Source organism: Physella acuta, unplaced genomic scaffold, assembly GCF_028476545.2.
Source record: "Physella acuta isolate Inbredline_101_S28 unplaced genomic scaffold, ASM2847654v3 ptg000958l, whole genome shotgun sequence".
In the NCBI taxonomy this organism is placed as follows: domain Eukaryota; kingdom Metazoa; phylum Mollusca; class Gastropoda; family Physidae; genus Physella; species Physella acuta.
Window position 1 is genome coordinate 207645 of NW_026732475.1, and position 15805 is coordinate 223449.

Here is a 15805-nt window from a genome sequence, read left to right on the forward strand (position 1 = left end):
GAAGGTTAAGTTAAACCTTATTAAATTAAATGTTAAGTTGAAGGTTAAGTTAAACCTTATTAAATTATTAAATTTTAAGTTGAAGGTTAAGTTAAACCTCAAGTTAAACTTTAAGTTAAACGTTAAGTTAAACCTCAAATTAAACCTTAAGTTAAACCTTAAGTTTAACATAGCTCAAGTATAGAATCTAGTTGTCTCTTGTTTTATGGAAACTGGTGGCTTATACCTGGAATTAAATTAGGTCTGATAATTACACGTTAATTTTTAATCAATCAATGATCTACTGATAGATTTTAAAATCACTTCACACAGATTCGATAATTAATGTTTTTTTTTTTTAAATTACCTATCAGGTTAGAAAACTGAACAACTAACCATCAAGGTTTCGTGAATTTTATAAGCTATCTGAATAAAATGATGTTTTAGACATTATTCCCTAAACAAGGGAACGAAAATATAGGCAACTTCAGAAAACAGAGGAACGAAAATATAATTCAAACAACAAGGGAATCATAATGTATGGAATCCCCTCAAAACAAGGTAATTAAAATGAAATAATAATAATATAAAAAAAAACTATAGAAAATGTATGCAACCCTTAAAAACAAAGGAGGCATGAAAATGTATGTATAATTTCGTGTGGCGTTGCATTGGTTTCTAAATTTTTAAAAATATAAAAGCATAAACTAAGCAATAGACTTTGAGAAAATATAAAAATTAATACTTATAGGCCCTACAAATAAATCTTCTACTTCTTCGTTCTTAATTTTTAGTGTTGAAAGAGATTCCCTCCAACACAATTAAGGATACGTGTCAACTGGTTATGCGCCATTGAGGCCATTGACTCCGATTTCAGCCTGCTTTTCTTTTTCGATTTAATTTTGCTTCCATAGCCTTTGTCCAACCAAGAACAAACAGATAAATAAAAATTGATACTTATATTGGCATTATAGAATCTAATTTTAACCCTATTGAGACACGAGATTTGTTTTGTTGACATTCCGCCTTGGTAGAAATGGATTAATTTAATTAGTCAAATATCATATAAAACATAGTCATAAATGTTGTTTTTATTAATTTACATAACTGCAGTGGCAACATAGGCCTATAAAGAAAAATAATTGATTTTCTAAACATTTAGATTTAATAGGAGATTTATAGGGAGCGTAAGCTAATTCATAAATGATTACAAGTGAAGGTAAAGGTTTCAATGTTATTTAATTTTACTAAAGATGATCCACGCCTCGTCTAGGTCCGATTATGTGAAGAATAACAAATACATTTACAACAAAGTATAGATCCACATAGATAAGAGTGTGTGAAGAATAACAAATACATTTACAACAAAGTATAGATCCACATAGATAAGAGTCTGTGAAGAATAAGAGATAAATGTATAACAAAGTATACATCCATATATCGCCTGGGTCAAATTGTGAGAATAATAACTAACAAATTTACAAAAAGTATTACACTGTGTCAATAATGCAGGCCAACAATTTTAGCAATGGTTGTGGGTAGTGTGTTCTATATGTTGGTACTTTATTGTGTATGTTGGTAGGTTAGTTGGTTGGTTTCTGCCTAGCGTAACAAAACAAGTGGCCCCACATGATCTGACATGATGTGTCCCCCTTGTTGGCACACAGATCTACACGTAGTTGGTTCTTGTTGTTTTTGTAATTGTTTTTTTTTTTTTGGGGACCGCTAGCTGGGGTAAAGTCAGAATTAGCCAGAGTTATAGTTACTGATATGGTAGGCTGATATTTTGTCGCTACCCTAGCCCATGCCCTAACCCTAATCTTAGACCCATGCCCCAACACTGACTCTAACCCTAAACTTAGAACCATGCCCCAACACTGACTCTAACCCTAAACTTAGAACCATGCCCCAACACTGACTCTAACCCTAAACTTAGAACCATGCCCCAACACTGACTCTAACCCTAAACTTAGAACCATGCCCCAACACTGACTCTAACCCTAAACTTAGAACCATGCCCCAACACTGACTCTAACCCTAAACTTAGAACCATGCCCCAACACTGACTCTAACCCTAATATTAGACCCATGCCCTAACCATGCCCTAACACTAATCTTAAACCTATCTTTAACATCAATGGCAAGACAATGTTGTAAGAAACCACAGAAGTATCGACAACACGTTCTCGTCAATTTATCAGTACACATTTAACGTGTAATAATTTTAAAAGGAATAATAACTATAAAGTATATGATGATTAAAATATAATAATTACAATAATAATAATTACAGTAATAATAATCAAATGTGTATTAATTTAAAAATGAATAATAATTCTGAATGTGAAGTGGTGTTGATGTGTTGTCTAGTTCTGTGTGTTGTGTAATGTGTATCACGACTGCCGCCATATTGGATCCTACTGTAGCTAAACAACACTGATATCGCTGGACCCGGGTATGATGTAACTATTTGTTTACCTTCCGTGTTTGTGTATTCATGTTCCTTGAGCTAATAAAGCAGATGAAGTAGAGCTGAGCTGTATTTAATCCAGTCGTGTGTGTATGTCTGGAATACCAACTCTTGCGGTAAGATGTTTCAAGTTCGCCACACACGGAATTTAGTTTGAACAAATCTAAACTTTCTTACCCACCCGTAGATTCTAGTTCAGCACACATAATTTAGTTTGAGCGAATCTAAACTTTCTTACCCACCCCTAGTTCATCACACAGAATTTAGTTTAAGTAAATCCTGAGCTACTGTCATGTTCAACTCACCGAGAGGGGGGGGGGGGGGGGGGAAGCGGTATGGTCGAGTTCTAGAGCTCTGGATAGATAGCTGGACGGTACCAGGTGCAGGTTTTGACCCCATCAAACAACAGTACACCACTACCTCCCAGTCCACCCCCCCTCCCTTCTGGGAGAGGCAGATGGACAGTGCCATGTACAGTTTTGAGACACTGATTCTACTTCACAACATAGACTATATCATACTCTCACTCTCTCATAGTTTAACTTATTAGGTTAACCCCTCCCCCCTCGATCGGCCTAGTTGTTTAACTGTTTGGGTTAAACTACCCCTCATGATCAACCCATAGCGATTGTAAAAGTCTAAATGTAAGTATTCAATACAAATATTTTTATCCAAGTAATTTGAGTCAAACAATGGCGGCGGCTATGTGTCGGTAAACCATTCCAACTTTCTTCCGGCTTCTCTATAGGGGGGTGGGGGCTAATGGAAGAGTTGACACTGACAGTTTACAATTTAGAGTACATGTGTCAGCATGTGTCAGTTTAAATTCTGACAGTGTCAACTGAAATTTTTTTAACCGTCGGTTTAAATTTGTACAACTGTCGTCAGCTGTATTTTTTCAAGACGAATTTCGCAATGAGTTGGCGAATTATTTTAAGACTTCAATACACGATTGGTCAAATATGAAATGAGAGAGGCTAAGTTAAAATCTAATTTTAAACAAGTACATCTCCAAATCGTGCATCTTCTCTTTAAAAAAAAAATAACATAGCTAACAGGAAAACATACTTTCTGTATCAGCGGTTCCCAACTTGTGCGAGGGGGTAAAACGGTGACCAGTAGGGTGGGGGGGGGGGGGGGGGAAGAGGGGGTGTAACAAAAAATATGAGGGATACAAAATTACCATGGAGAAAAACTGTTTTCAACAAAGTTTTTAAACTGATGATTACAACTGCAATGTTGTGTTGATATTCATTTCTTGCTGTGAATAATTATTTTGTTGATATTTGATTTGTTGATATTTGATTTGTAGATATTAATTTTGTTGTGATTATAAATTTTTGTGTTGATATTTATTGTTATTGACGTATGTTGTTTTCAATGAGATACAGTAATGTAGTTTACAAAGTACGTTTTACAATCAATGCTTTTGTCGTCATTCGGCTATCTAAAAAACAAATGTATTTATCTGCTTTGCAAATATTTCAAATAAAATATCAAAATATTTATTTTATTTTATTTTAAACGTCACATTAATTGTTAATTTTGTTTCAAACGTTAATCTAACTTTAAAGTATCAGTTTATTTTGACATAGTAAGTTAAAAAAAAAACAGTTGTTGGGTACACTTCTATCAGGTCAGTAATGGCTAAAGCTAAATCTAATTTGTTTAAAAGAGTTAGGATTTAGGATTAGGATTTGTCTTCTCATTTTATATCTGTTTTATTTCTGGATGATCTCTATGAGCGATAGTCTACTTGCTATACAAAAAAATGGGTGTAATTTCGAGAGTGACGATGGTTTAAACTAGCTGACCTTTAGATTTCTAGAGTGGCCAAGGTTTAAACTAGCTGACCTTTATATTTCTAGAGTGACCAAGGTTTAAACTAGCTGACCTTTACATTTCTAGAGTGGCCAAGGTTTAAACTAGCTGACCTTTAGATTTCTAGAGTGGCCAAGGTTTAAACTAGCTCACCTTTAGATTTCTAGAGTGGCCAAAGTTTAAACTAGCTGACATTTAGATTTCTAGAGTGGCCAAGGTTTAAACTAGCTGACATTTAGATTTCTAGAGTGGCCAATGTTTAACTTAGCAGGCCACAGCTATAGGACTTTGATGTTGACTTCTGTGGTGCATTAAAATCGTGTTATGGTTGTTGTTTCATCAACCTGTCCTACACATATCGTCCAAAATCATTGTGTACACATATCGTCCAAACACCAGCTCACCTGAATAATGACCTGACTGATCACGTGATCGTTACTATCTATTTATACATCTGGTTCTCTGTATTCTAGTTATTGAACATAGTTATCTTCAATTAATTTTTATTCTTAATATAATAATTAATTATAAATCAATTTTTAATGCTTAATATGATAGCTAATTAGATCGACAATGAGATGTTCTTAATTGGAAATGAACTTTTATGGAAAGAAATAGCTGCACAAGAAGTGGTTTAAATTATCTTACAAGATTAGCCACAAACCGACATACAGACAGACATAGAGAGATAAGTAAGTCAAGCTTATAAAAAAGTTGCAAATATCGGGAAGTGACGCAAGTTTTAAAACGACACGAAGCAGACGTGGCTTGTGACTGTTGATACCAACTTTCTCACTTCAAACTAGCCACACAAAGGGTGAGTGTTGATACCAACTTTCTCACTTCACAGTGACCACACAAAGGGTGATGGTGTTCAAAATTCCAATTTGGTTGGGTATGCCCAGATGGTACAATCAACTTAGCCACAACCTTGGCGTCAAAGCACGCAACTAACAACACACCATCAACTTACACAGGATGGATGTACTTTACGTTTGTCGTATAATGTGTACAGTTGTATAGGACGACCAGGCTATTGCAATATAGAGAGTAACGGGTGGGGGGGGGCATATCAGTCGGACACGTGACCACCGGTGACGTAGGTCATGTGACACGCTCACGCCAGACGACATGCCCCCCCCCCCCCCATGACGCCACGGATGACACAACAAAGTAGTTCCAGCGTTTTGTCACAACACACATCACCCCCCTCCCCCACCCCACACACCGATCATGTAACTGCCCGGGCGCACGCAATCTTTTAATTGCAGTCTCGACTATTGATTTTTTTTTCTTTTCATTATTTCAAGGTCTGGGCGGCGTGTGGAGGGGGGGGGGAGCTAGTCTAAACAACTAGACGCGACCCTCCCTCCCCATCAACTATTAAAGAGCATCCTCCCCCACCCCTCCGCCACCACACAAGGACGGCAGACGCGACCTTGAGAGCAGACGATGACGTCACGGACCACAACAGCCGTCTGCTAACGCTGGCGTGGAGCACAGTTGGCTTAGCCGTACCGTGACGTGTCCTATAGGTTGGTAGGCCGATAGAATTTAACATTCAACTTTTGTCAACATAGCTCAATGTATTCAACACTAGACTTAAGGTACGAAATATGAAGTCTAATGTTAGTGTAAAGGGTTGTAGGACGATATTTTAACAGTGAACTCTAGATATGAAATATCGTTGGGCGACCTTGGTTTAAAAAAGAAAATTTTTTTGTCTGGCACAAATTTATATCTGGGTAGCCATAATGTGACAGTCCAGATATTTTAAACTGTACAAAATAAATACAAGTTCAGCTAGTACACATGCATTAAACGATTTTTAAGAAAGGAGTTTGATTGGTAAAGAAACTTCCGTAATTAGCATAATTAACTTACCTTATAGTTAAGTCGCAATAATTTATTTTTTTTTTTGGGGGGGGGGTGTCGATAATGATAACTCTAAAATAGAGTTACACTACCACCTTGATGTTGATACATATTTGTTTTGCAGAAGGAAAAAAAAGTTAAATTGTAGTTGACAAATTATGCTCAACACAACGACCGCACTAGCGAAAGACAAACGGTGGAGTGTTGTAGTTGTTGACTCCAGGGTCGGTGAATGGGGCTGATTAACGGGACGGGAGTCACGTGACCAGCATCAGCTGTTGCCCAGTGGGTCAGGGGTGTCGGACAAAGACGAGAGCGACGAATGACGACAGTTGCCACGGTCCGGTGACGTCAGGGTGTCCACGGTCCGGTGACGTCATGCTTGCTTTCATTAGCCTTGTGGCGTCAAAGATATTTCTATGGTTCCAGTTGAGTCAGGCTAGCTGTTACAGTTCCAGGGCGTCGGAATGGGTCGGCCTTGACGGTTCTCAGATATGTATGTTAGTAGTGGTCTGAGTATAGCTATCATACTATACCGTCTCTACCTTTCGTGTAGTCTAATACTGTGATTCTGACTGGAGGGGATGAAGGTTTGGGTTTTAATGTCAAGATGGTGGTTACGGTATAGTGTTGTGTACAGTGGCGTAGGCAGGGGGGTGCAAATCAAAAGTCTGAGGGGGGGGTGCAAAAAGTTTGTCCCCGGGTAAAAATTGGAACCCCCCCCCCCTTGAGACGATCCTGGCTACGCCACTGGTTGTGTACCAGAGGTCAGAGTTTGTGTGGTGGTACGACTACTGCACTGACCGTTACTTTTTATATACAAGTTTCCATTTTTAACTTTTTATACCTGAAACATTTTGACCCTAACTTAGTCTAATCTGCTTGCTTGAATTATTATTAGGATTTTGGAGATGGCAAGTTGCCAAACTTAAGAGCATTTCGTCTGCAATTTTTATCATAAATTTCACAGAACCCTCGACTGGTATTTGTATTGTAGAATTACTTTTATCATTAATCTAATGCTAAGAACTTTTCCCCACTAAATTATAAACGTGTTTAAAAATGAGAAACTAATTAATTTCTTTTGATAAATAAAAAGCGCATAATTTGTCTTCATTTAAAAAAAATAATTCTTTTGTTTTAGAAGCGCTTAATTTATTCCGTGAAGATGTAGACTCCAAGGTCGTACACCATCACAGCTGGCCAACACCGCGAGACTGTCCAGTCACGTGATATCAGTCCAGCCAACCAGTCAGCGCGCCGTGCCTGCCGCAACGATCGGTCTGCGGCCAGCGCCGCGCCCTCGCCGCCCGGCAGACTGGCCAGCGCGAGCCAACAATGGCGGGGACGGTGGCGGAATCTGTCGCAGTACTGGCCTCATTCGCGCGCGGGTAGTACGACTAAAAAAAAACAATCACAAGCACCTACCAACTGTCCGGTGGATCGCGCGGGAAGCGGCGAGACCGACCGGCCATTGATTAGGGAAACCGTCAGCTCGCTCTAACGCCGCGCCATAAAACCCAAACTCAGTGCGGTCAGCTAGCTCGCGCTCTTTCCACGGCAACAAAAGAATTGACCACTGAGCCGACTAGTAAGCTACATAAGCCCCGCCTTAAACGCTTCCATGTTGGATGGGAGGCAGGGTCGGCTGACCGACGCGGGGAAATCAAGACCCCTCGCTCTAGGGCTCGGTGGGTGATACTAGGAGCAGCGAGGCGGAAGATGCGCAGTCTCTTGTCGCCGAGTCAACACATGAATAATTAATTAGTTCAAACAATGGAGGGGACTTGTGTGTATGTAAAAATATGTGTGTTAAAATATGTGTGGGCACATGGGGTCGAACCTTCACGTGTGGGCTATAATATGTAATTGTTATAACACGCGAACTGTTATATGAGCATATGTGTGTACACATATAGTTCAACAACGGCTGGGGCTAGTCAGAAGTACGCATGATTGTGACATAAAAATGATTGGTAGCACAGTGATTGGGGGCTAATTGGTAGCACAATTAATGGAGACTAGTTGGTAGCGCAGTGAGTGGGGGCTTGTTGGTGGTACAATGATTAGTGGCTAGTTGGTAGCACAGCAATTGTGGGCTTATTGTTATTACAATGATTGTGGGCTAGTTGGTAGCACAGTGATTGTGGGCTAGTTGGTAGCACAGTGATTGAGACCATACAACGCCAAAATTTGATGTCAGTTTTGTCTCAAGTACTCAGCGTCGTCCTGTCCGTTTTATTTTTAATGTCCGTGATGTTGAGAGAAAGCGATAGCTTCTATAACAGGCTGAAATTGTTTGACACGGAGCAAAATAACTGATCAATAATAATTTACGGTGGTGGTCAAATACAAATTTCTCTCGTGTTAAAGTTTGGGTTAGAAGCAGACGTGTAAAACTTATCTGAACAAGCATTAAATATAGTTTCAATACTTTCGAAGAATCTTTGAAATGTTTCTCAAAGATTTTCCATTTAATAATTTAAATTGCTAAAAATGTCTTAGTCACACGTTCAGTCTTTATTTTTGAAAAAAATATTTTTAAAATTACTTTTAATAAATAATTTAAATAGGACCTTATTAGTAATAATAAATAAATTATCGCTGAACTTGATACATATGTTGAGGGTGTATGTGTTGGCTAAAAGGTTGTTCAGTGTGCTTTTTTTAAACTCAGAAATATTTAGGCCAGCTTTTAAATGTACTTTCTTTTTCTTTTTTTGTTTTCATATTTGAATTATAAGAAAAAAGGAAAGAATAATTTTTTGTTAATATGTAAAAGAAAACATCTAAAATTGTAAATAAAAAATAATTTAAAAAAAATGTGTGTAGTGTGAGAGGGACTGGGGTGGAGAGTAAGATTCTTTACAAACAAATTATTTTTTAAATAGTCACGTGATAAACTCACCTGTTTCTTCCAGCAGACGACCCAACCTTCGGGTGAGGTTTGGTTTAAAAAATATCCTCATATTTTCTGTCGAAACGAAACAAAAATAAAAAATAAATACAAATCCAGAATAATGAATGAGTGTATCATCACATTAAATAATCCTAGAGTAGCACACAGGTAGCACTAGAGTAGCACACAGGTAGCACTCGAGTAGGTAGCACGAGAGAACATATCCCGGCGTGACAGATAGAAACATATCCCACAATGCCTGTGTCACGTGGCCTACTGAATGGCACGAGTGACGGTGTCAGACTTGTCTATATCCTCTCAAACATTCCGAGGGATGGCGAGCAGAGTAGGGAGGGGGGTGGGGAAGGAGGAGGAGGGTGGGGGGGGGGGAGAGGGAGGAGGGAGGTCTCGGAGACACGCTCACTTCCTCCTCCCACCCCTCCGTCTACACCTTCCCTCTCTCACAATTTAAAAAACCGTTAGATGCAACTTGAGGAAGCAGAGGAGAGGGTTTAAAAAAATGCGACGGCGCGTGAGGGTGGGGGAGGTGGTGTAGGGGAGGGAGGGGGGAGGTGGCGGAGGGGAGAGAGGGGGGTAGGGGGGAGAGAGGGAGGGAGAGGAAGAAAAAAAATCAACAAAACCATTTGAGTTGTATTGTTAGAATCGATAGGATTACTCAAATATGTTGAGCCGTCGTCGTCAGTAGACAACCATTGCCAGATTTAGGGGGTGGGGATTGGGGGTCGGGACTAATGCTACCGCTGGTAGGGATTGATGCTAGTGGTATCCCTGGGAGGGTAGTAGCACGCCCTGACTCCATTTTAATTCTGCCGCTAGTCTAAGTCACGTGACGTAATCTTTAGGGAGCTCTAGGGGTAACTCAGCTCAAGGGGGAGTAACTCAGACACAGTAACCGTAATCCATAAATACGCCAACATATATAAAAATAAATAAATACATTATAATATTATATAGGCCTATTATATATATATATATATATATATATATATATATATATATATATATATATATATATATATATATATATATATATATATATATATATATATATATATATATATATATATATATATATATATATTCTATTTACACAAAATGAGACCCATACATTTACTGTTAGACTGCTGATAATATACTGAGTACACTAGGTCCACAGGATTCAGCACTAGTTGTTGGCTGAAGTGGGAGAACCCTCAGGACTCGAGGTCTAGAACTTGGCTAATTTTATGGAGTGTGATGTAAAAATTTGGTGGACGTTTTTTCAAGGTTGGTGGTTTAAAATACTTTTAACTGCTCACTTCAGTGACAATTTACTATAGTTACTTCAGTAATAATACCACACATTAGTGCGGCCTAAGCTCATGTATATGTGCATGTATGTATGTGTGTGTGTCCCTGTATATCTGAGTGATATCGTGCTAACCTAAGGTAAGCTCTATATGTGGTCACATAAAGATGTGATTTAAATTGTTGAATGTGATAGCCTGTTGCTGTGACTTAACACCCCCCCCCCAGTACATGTACAACATTAACCCCCCCCCCTCCCCCACCCCGTCTTTAGCTGACCAATCAATACGGTCCCACAGAGCCGGATGCTCCCCCGGGCACCACAGGTAACGGTGAGGTGGGCGACGATTCTCTCGCACTTGTCGACTCTCCCCCACCCCCCGGGCCACCGCCTCGCTCCTCACCATCGATCTCTATCCACGCGTGGATCTCCGGGTCCACAGGTAGGGGTGGGGGATGACGGGGGGGGGGGGGGGGGGGCGGTAAACAAAAGTACCGAAACGACTATCAATCGATTGGGAATTGTTGGTTCTTTACTAACTAGAAAAAAAAATGTGATGGAAGAGTGGGGAGGTGGGGTGGAGGGGGGGGGGGATGGGGGTGGGGGGAGATGGGAGAGATATGGGGAACTAAAGGAACTGACAAGGCAAGTTGATGGAAAACTTGGTTAGGGTAGGGGGAGCTGGCGAGATACAAACAGTGGCTAGAGGCGGGGCTAGGGGGTGGGGGTCTTCTGTCTGCTGGCGATACAGGGGACATTTGGGTAGGGGGAAATACAGGGGACATTTGGGTAGGGGGGAATACAGGGGACATTTGGGTCGGGGGGGGGGGGCGGGAAATACAGGGGACATTTGGGTAGGGGGGATACAGGGGATATTTGGGTAGGGGTATATCAAGGGGAAGTTTGGGTAGAGGAATACAGGGCACACTTCGATAGGGGACATTAGATTTGGGATAAAAAGGGGACATTCAGACTGAGGTAATAAAGAGACATCTAGATAGGGGAAATATTGGGAATATTCTGAGGGAATATTCTGAGGGGGGAAAAGAAGGGGAAATTCCGATAAGGGAAACATAGGGGCCATTCAGATTGGGGAATATATAAGGTAAACAGTTAGAATAACAGAAAATCATCATCCAGAGACATTCAGATGGATAAAATTTCCGGCTTAAATAACATTAAAACTATATATATATATATATATATATATATATATATATATATATATATATATATATATATATATATATATATATATATATATATATATATATAGTTAGTAGGTGTATACTGTTTCAGCACAAACTGGGTTAGAGTTTGAATCAACAAGTTTCCACTTTCTCGCATGACTCGGACAGCTAAATTATGGCCGCTAAAATATCCCATAATTTTTTTTCAACTATCCCATAATTTCAGCGTAGCGAAACCACAAGACGTACACAATGTTTCATTTGTCAACCTGTTCCCCACCACAGGGGGGGGGGGGGGGGGCGTCACGTGACGAAAGGGAAGGTTGTCTGACCACAGGGCGTGGGCGGGGGGGGGGGGGTTGAGGGTGGGGTGGGTTGAGGGTGGGCTGGGGGTGGAATGGGTGGGCTGAGTGTGAGTTTAGCGTGGACCGGATGTGGGCTCGGTGTGGGCTGGGGTGGTTTGGATGTAGGCGGTGTGGATTATGTGTGGAATGGTGTTGGTTGAGTTTGGACTGGATGTAGTCTTGGTGTGGACTAGGTGTGGGTGGGTGTGGATAACAGTGGGCTGGGTGTGGGTGGGGTTGGAGTGGGCTGGGTGTGGGGATTAGGTGTCGGTGGGTGTGAATTGGAGTGGGCTGGGTGTGGATTAGAGTGGGCTAGGTGTGGGTGTTGGAGTGGGATTTGGTTCCACATTTATTACCGAAATGGTTACGGATTCAGGTCAAGGCCAGTGGTCAAACATTTCTGTTGTTGTTTTTTCTCTATAACCAACAGAAACTGGGTCACGCGAATTTGGATCAGGTTCTTGACAAGGTGAAACTATAATTAGGTGAAACTACAATTAGGTGAAACTATAATTAGGTGAAACTATAATTAGGTGAAACTAGAATTAGGTGAAACTAGAATTAGGTGAAGCTACAATTAGGTGAAACTGTAATTAGGTTAAGCGTACACTTGGACTGAAGGTCATATAAGTTGACTGGGGTATAAGCCAGTATAACAGTTTGGAGGAGGGGTGGGGGTGGTGAGAGTATAATATAGTAGTTATTGTCAGTATTTTTAATAAGAGAGAGATAATTAAATAGTTATGAATAGATAAAACCCTACACTAAATTAAGGAATAAAAAAAACTTTACTTGTAATGTGCTACATACAATACATATACATTAAGAAATATTTATTTCAAGAAAACCTACAAGTAATAAGCTACCCAGAAAACCTACAAGCAATATTACTACAATGACAACCTATTACAGACAGTGGTAACTAAATAAACCTACAACCTAACAAACCTCTATATGGTAGAACTAGTATGAAACCCGCCTCCTATTAACCACCCCAACCCCCACCCCACTCACTAGAGTATTAGAATTGGTTTTTTTGATCATCTATCATTAAAAAGGGAAGGGAAAGAACTCCCTCGAGAGCCTAAAGATAATGTATTTAACGTCCGATTGTTTCTGTAATTGCTTTCCCTGTCAGGAAAGTTCTAGTTGGTCTATAAACCCCACCACCATTCTCTGCTGCTCTGTGTCGCTAAGTTCTAAATCAATAACTTTCATTTAATTATTCTCTTTCTTATTATATGAAAATATGTGGTACAAACTATTCTAGAGTGGTGTTTTGTGGTTTGAAATAAAATTTTATTAAATAATTGAAATGTTTTTTTTTTTAAAAATCGAATCATAGGCTAGGTTAAACTATTTTAATTACGGGGATAGTGTTGAATGAATGTATGAGATTTTAGTACGGCGGTGGGGTATGTGATTATATGGGGGTGGGGGTATGTGATCATATGGGAGTGGGGGTATGCGATGGTATGGCGGTGGGGTATGTGTTGGTAAGGGGTTTACAGGTAGAATAAGGGCTTCAAATGTGAACAAACGCAACACCGACACAAACAAACACCACAGCTGTAGTGAGACAAACCATAAAAAAACTTTGAGCAACAAGCCATCCAGTCTGACATACGGCGGACTCACATACATAGCTATAACTTTACATATATGCATACATTCATATATTTTCTATTACATGAGCTTATAATACACACACGTATTAGTATACATTCATATATTTCCATTATATGAGCCTTTAATACAAACACCAATGTGTGAGTTTAACCTTACGTATAACCCCGACATATACTGGCTATAAATATCCCCAATAAGCCCGACCCCGTCCGCCCCCACTCCCCTGCTACTATAAAGCTTATAACCGGGTATTATAAAGCTTATAACCGGGTATTAGATAACCGGCTGAATCACCGGCCTCTGAGCCCATCTATAACTCGTGCCGGCTCCGTCAGACCGGCAGACACTAACGAGCGCATGAAAGCCGGTAATTCCCGGCCGCGCCTTGACTAAAAACCTAAAGGGATCTTTAGTAAATCTAGGGATGCATCAAGCGCCCTCCCCCCTCCCCACCGGCTGCACACCCGGGCGGTTTATCGGTGACCCAGACCCGTCACAAATGTCTGGAACAATCAGTTGGTACCAAACGCCCAACACGCACCCATAGAAATCTCCCCCCCCCCCCCACCGCCCCACCCCCCAGGAAGAAACGACCAGTGTTGCTTTCTTCTGCTGTGCGTGCAAGCAAGAGCCTGACAAATTGGCATATTCAATCTTCTATTCAAAGCGCTTTTAACTCTTTAGTATATTAGCTTGAAGATGCTACACGACAAAAGGGAGAGCAGTGTGCAGATAATTCTCAACGAGTAACAGCAGTCCCTCGAGGGTGAGTGTAGAAAGATGAGTACTAGTGGGATTTCTTGCATTCAGTTGGTGCTACTGACGGCATTCATTTTATGGTCCAAAAATTCTTTTATTTTCAAGTTTCTTTTTTTCATTTTTAGTAATATTTTTTAAAAAGGTCTACTTCACGTATGTATATTTAAAATATTGGATTTTCGACAAGTTCTAAAATTGTAGTAAATTTTGAGTTTTGGAATTTGAATTTTTGTCATAAAATTAATTATTTAAGAAAAATGCAAGACAGACGTCAATATTTTAAACTACATTGTTAGAGAGACGTCTTTCTCTACGACTTGGTATTTTGTACAACGATATTAAACGTACGTCCGCCATTTTGGTGTACTACTTCAGAAGGACGACATCTAACAAGTGGTTAAATCAACGTGACGTCTCAAACGGGTTTGAAAATGTGGTTAATGTAACCAGAAGGCAACCACACGTCTTTGGCCAACCCCCAAACATTGGACGCTTCAAGCAGGAACACACCACAACCCGGCATAACAACACACCCAGACACAACACAACAACACAACCGCACACAACAAGAATCACAACATGAAACACAACACGAAACACAAAACAACTGGACACAACACAACCAGACATAATAACACAACCAAACACAACCAAACAACAACAACACCGGAAACACCACTAGACACAACACTACAGAACACAACCAACTACAGCACAGCCAGTCTTCACCAACCCAACTTGGAGCATGCAGCAAACAAACTCAAATCTAGCTCCAGCAGCCAGCACAACAACATATCTTCAACCTTTTCAACTTTTCAATGAACATTCACATACTTTGTAAGCTAAGAGTTATCACACATGACTTAACATATTTTTAAAGTAGGCCTGTAGACAACATATTTGAGCAAACAAAACCTGTTTGTATACAGGTTGTATAGAGTTTGTATACAGTATCTATACAATTTGTATGCAGTTTGTATGCAGTTTGTATACAGTTTGTATACACACCACTCTGATGCTCTCAAATCTACAGTTTCATGTAAATATGGTCCCATTTCGCCGCCACAGGTGGGAAATTAGGTGCCCATGGTGTCCCTATGAATTTGTCCATTAAAAAAAAACAAAAACAAACAAATACAACAATTTGCCAAACCTAAATTGATCACACATTATGTTCATTTTTTAAAACCATAATGAGCAAAAAAATATTTTTTTTTTAAGTTACAAAAATCAGTCTCCCTTAAAAAAAAAAGCAACAAAGAAAAAAAGAAAATCACCTTTTCATGTCCAATGCTAAACAATTTACATATTAAAAAATACATAATTTAATCTTACATCCAATGTGACCCCCCCCCCCCAACCCCCCAATCTAAAACGTTGAAGTATGTGAATATACGGAGGTCAATCAGAACACAGCCAAAGATAAAACTGAAACACCTGTTGCTAATGAATAACAAGATAATTAATTCGGTCATCATTAATTTAAAATCAACAAGTGAGCCGATTTGTGCTGAATAATCAAATCGTTTC

The 15805-nt window shown here is 39.7% G+C and overlaps 1 long non-coding RNA gene across 1 annotated transcript in view; it reads right to left on the reverse strand.

Annotated features, from left to right (window-relative positions):
* LOC131953829 (uncharacterized) overlaps nt 1-9124 on the reverse strand; it is a 108663-nt gene extending 99539 nt beyond the window's left edge. The window contains exon 1 of the long non-coding RNA XR_009388688.1: nt 9054-9124. This is a non-coding gene — a long non-coding RNA (uncharacterized LOC131953829). The remainder of the gene's footprint in view (nt 1-9053) is intronic.
* Between the last annotated feature and the right edge of the window lie 6681 nt (nt 9125-15805).